Source organism: Homarus americanus, unplaced genomic scaffold (assembly GCF_018991925.1).
Source record: "Homarus americanus isolate GMGI-L3 unplaced genomic scaffold, GMGI_Hamer_2.0 scaffold25827, whole genome shotgun sequence".
Lineage (NCBI taxonomy): Eukaryota > Metazoa > Arthropoda > Malacostraca > Decapoda > Nephropidae > Homarus > Homarus americanus.
Genome location: NW_024738300.1, coordinates 9,305,489 through 9,309,816, shown reverse-complemented (window position 1 = coordinate 9,309,816; position 4,328 = coordinate 9,305,489). Strand labels below are relative to the sequence as shown.

At 43.3% G+C, this 4,328-nt stretch overlaps 1 non-coding gene across 1 annotated transcript; it reads right to left on the bottom strand.

Moving 5' to 3' along the window:
- Positions 1-2,700: 2,700 nt before the first annotated feature.
- Trnar-ucu lies at positions 2,701-2,773 on the bottom strand. The gene has a single exon. It is a non-coding gene; the product is annotated as a tRNA-Arg (tRNA).
- Positions 2,774-4,328: the final 1,555 nt, after the last annotated feature.

Sequence of the window (4,328 nt, the reverse complement as noted above, 5' to 3'; positions counted from 1 at the left end):
GCACCAATATAGACTCTGGAGGGCACTCATATACGGAGGGCACTCAATATACTCTGGAGGCCCGTCAATGACTTGAGGCCTCAATATGACTCTGAGGCCCTTAATATACTCTGGAGGGCCTTCAATAGACTCTGAGGGCCTCAATATGGACTCTGGAGGGCCCTAATATACTCTGGAGGGCCTCTCAATAGACTCTGGAGGGCCCCTCAATATGGACTCTGGAGGGCCCTCAATATAGACTCTGGAGGGCCCCTCAATATAGACTCTGGAGGGCACCTCAATATAGACTCTGGAGGGCACCTCAATATACTCTGGAGGGCCCGTCAATAGACTCTGGAGGGCCCTCAATATAGACTCTGGAGGGCCCCTCAATATAGATTCTGGAGGGCCCCTCAATATAAAAGACAATTGTTACCATATATTTTGCGTTATTAAATATTGACGTAAAACTAACGAAACTTTACGTAAAAAATACCGAAAGTTTACGTTCATATAGCGAAATATTAAGCATAAAAATTACGCAAATGTGAGTAAAAATAACGAAAGTTTATGAAAGAGGGAAAGTTTATAGAAAAAAAAATAAACAATCTTGGGTTCTGGGCTTGACATTAGCGGCAAAAGAAGAAACAAAAATGGATCTTCGAACGTCCATATGCGATTGGATTCCTTTCCCTCCCTCATATCACCTTAATACCTAAGTTGTGTTAACGTTACGGTAAAGGGCACAAAAATATCAACCGACAGTAATCATTTTAGTCACGTTACGACAATTTTTTTTTTTTTTAGGCTTCCGTGAACATTTGTGGTGAGGGTAAAGATTCAGTGCCGTTACGACGAGATTTTGGCTGTATATCTCCGTTGTTTTCGTCGTACAGAAGCCAATATGGTTTCTTATTTCACCAGTGTTCAAGTTTAGTCGTTGATTGGTCTCCAAATTGTGGATTCTAGAGAAGAGAAGAGAAGAGAAGAGAAGAGGTACAATTTTCTCCTACATGAGCTATGACAACGCAGCAGTGGGGCAACATGGCGATGGAAATACAATATGACTACCTAGAGTATGTACAGTAACCTTATCTTATACACAGTTAAGGGATGGGGGGTGGGGTGGGGTGGGGAGGCTAGCCAACAAAATAGATCTAGGTGAAATATTTTAATCTAATTTTGGGTTTTATCTTAATGTATTTTTCTTCAATGACACAGTTAATATACTATTAAGTTCTCTAATGACCAGGTTATAGGGTAAATGGCCAGGTTATGGGGTAAATGGCCAGGTTATGGTGGTAAATGTTTACACAGGAACCTTAACCTGGTATCATTTTCCTCCTCCTCCTCCCATGTGAAATAACTGAACAGAACAAGTTGAAGGTTATTTAAAGCTTAACATTCCAGTGAAGTTAAAAATATCAAGGTTGAGTTTAATCTTTATAAATATCCGGGGTCGAGACTCTCAAAGGTCGGTGTGAAGAATATTCCTGGTAACAGAAAATGTCCGACACAAACCTTACGTCTTAACTTACGAGAGATTCAGTCCACTCACCTTTGAGACTCGGTTCAATTCGTGTCCAGAGAGTGATGGCCGGTGACTGGCCTGATGGTCCTGAGGTAAAACTTGTGTTACCTGTCATACAGCAGCGGTCTAACGGGGCTGTAAAACCCACAATTAAGAGCGGTCGGGCGGGAACACCTCGCCTGTCCGGTCGAATATTTTCTCGCCGAAACGTGGCACCGTCACGACAACCGGCCCCCAGGAGTCTCATTCAGAGTCTTTCTCGTATAACTCCAAATTTTTATGAGAGAACATCAAACTGATTAATTTAGGATAATGAATAAAGATGGCAGACAAAATTTCGACCATTGTGCTCTCAGAGTCTTTAGTAACTGGATGCGTTCTCTTACCCCAGTTAGGGGAGAAATATTGATGTACGAAGCACTGATAATCCCGTAACGAGGGGCATGAGTGATGGAAGGGAAGGAAAGCGTCGCCACACATTCATTACACACCAAAACCTCCCGCGCCACCTCGATGACGTAATAAGGCGGGGAAGTCAACACCCATGACGGTGGTGAGTTGCCGTGTACTGATTCTGGACTATTAAGGTTTTAATACACAAACATCAAACACGTGAACCTGCTGTGTGTATCTGTGAGAATGAGTTGATCGTGTGTGTCTGAGTGTGCACAGAGTCAATAGTTTAGATTATGCGAATTAAGGCATCAAGAGACAGCAGCTTATGGAAGACTGAACATCAATAACATGGACGTCAAAATTAAGATGGAATGACATTACACACACAGTAATAATGGTTGCCCCTCGTGTAACAAAGGGTGGCCGGCCCAAGGGCCACCTAGACGTGAATTTGTTTAAGGTGTAGAAGCTGTCGCCAACACAACAACCACACCCTGAGTTAACGAGCTGCATGACCCAGTGTCAAGGAATAGTCCGAGATGACCGGACAACTCGTCAACTACACTGGCTAACCATTACCCCGGAATACGATCCGCAAATCGATTAACATCCAGGTCCTCAATTACTGCTGGGTAGACAGAGGCAAATGGCGTAAAGAAACTTGTCCATAGTTTCACCCTGCCCGGAGATTGAGCCCGGATCCGTTCGCTTGCGAGGAGAGCATGCTGACCATTACACCACAGGTCGCCACCAAAAACACAAGGTATTATGGAACTCGCCCACTCACCTCAAGTCATCCCCAGTGGGAGTCGAACCCACGACCTCTGGATTAGAAGTCCAGCGCGCTTTCCACTGCGCCATAGGGACAACCTTAGTTACTACATTACTTATGTCTATATATTACTTATAATCTCATTAAAGGTATATTCCCCTTCACATATATTTACTGTTAATTTACAGTCATCATTTACCTGGCCAACTTAGTCACTCGTCGGAAGTATTAACAATAATCAAGGAGTTATCTCTTTATGTTCAGTTCCTGTATGAAAGTTTTTAATAATACAACAATAATTTTTAAACATTACTTGTTGCTCCTTAATAATATGACGATACAACTACTACTACTACTAATAATAAATAATGATAACAAAAACATCCTTCAAATCTGCTCAAGGCAATATTGAACACCACATAATTCAAAACATCACACACACACACACACACACACCCCTTGACCACCGAAGGGTCAAGACGTACCTGGCGCTCCTCTCGGAGCAGCCAGGTCAACTGTTAAGTTGGCCCATACCAACCCCCTCCCCTGAACCCTCCTCCCCACCGGAATATCAACAAGTTCTCGCCAGAAGTTACAATTTCATTTAGGAAAGTAACGGAACCAGTGTTAAACAGAGGTGAACAGTGCTTAAGTCAGTGAGAACAACTCAACAGTAACAGTCGTACCCAAGTTAACCTTCACACAGTGAGGTCCCAGGTACCCAGTGATAACGGCCCCTGAGACCCAACAACAACCAGCGATGTGTTAATCCGTCTACGATAGGAAGGCCTAAGACCAAACCTCACTCATATAACACCATCTGTGAGGGAATTACTACACCACATGTCCCTCATAACACCATATGTGAGGGAATTACTACACCACGTGATGCCCCTCATAACACCATCTGTGAGGGAGTTACTACACCACGTGAGGCCCCTCATAACACCATCTGTGAGGTAATTAATACACCACGCGAGGTCCCTCATAACACCATCTGTGAGGTAATTACTACACCACGTGAGGTCCCTCATAACACCATCTGTGAGGGAATTACTACACCACGTGAGGCCCCTCATAACACCATCTGCGAGGGAAATATTACACCACGCCAGGTCCCTCATAACCCCATCTGAGGGAACTACTACACCACGTGAGTTCCTCCTAACACCATCTGGGAGGGAGTTACTACACTACGAGTTTGCTGTTCAACACCTACATTAATCTGTATGTTCACTGTATGTTCCTTTACCTTTCTCTAATGAAGGCTTTTGTTAAACCACCAATGTATGTAATAAGTCATTTATGTCCAATGTATATTTTCAGCCTTCGGGGTGCAGAATTTTTTCAATAAACCGTTAATTATTATTATTTTACCATTATAATCACCATTCTGTCGTACTGATCACAAAAGCATCGTCAATTAAGTTATTCTACACATATAAAAGTTGTCTGCAAGAGTAACAAAAACTTAGTGGACGGAAAAGACACAAGAATGCATTAATTTACTTTCTGAACATGATATTAACCCCCCCCCCCCCCACCCAGCAACGGTCTCGGCTTAGCTCTCCTCCTGTGGTGATAAATGCCGTGGTGATTCAACTGGCGTTTCATCTTTAGCGGGAAATTCATCACGGGTTTGAGAGGGAA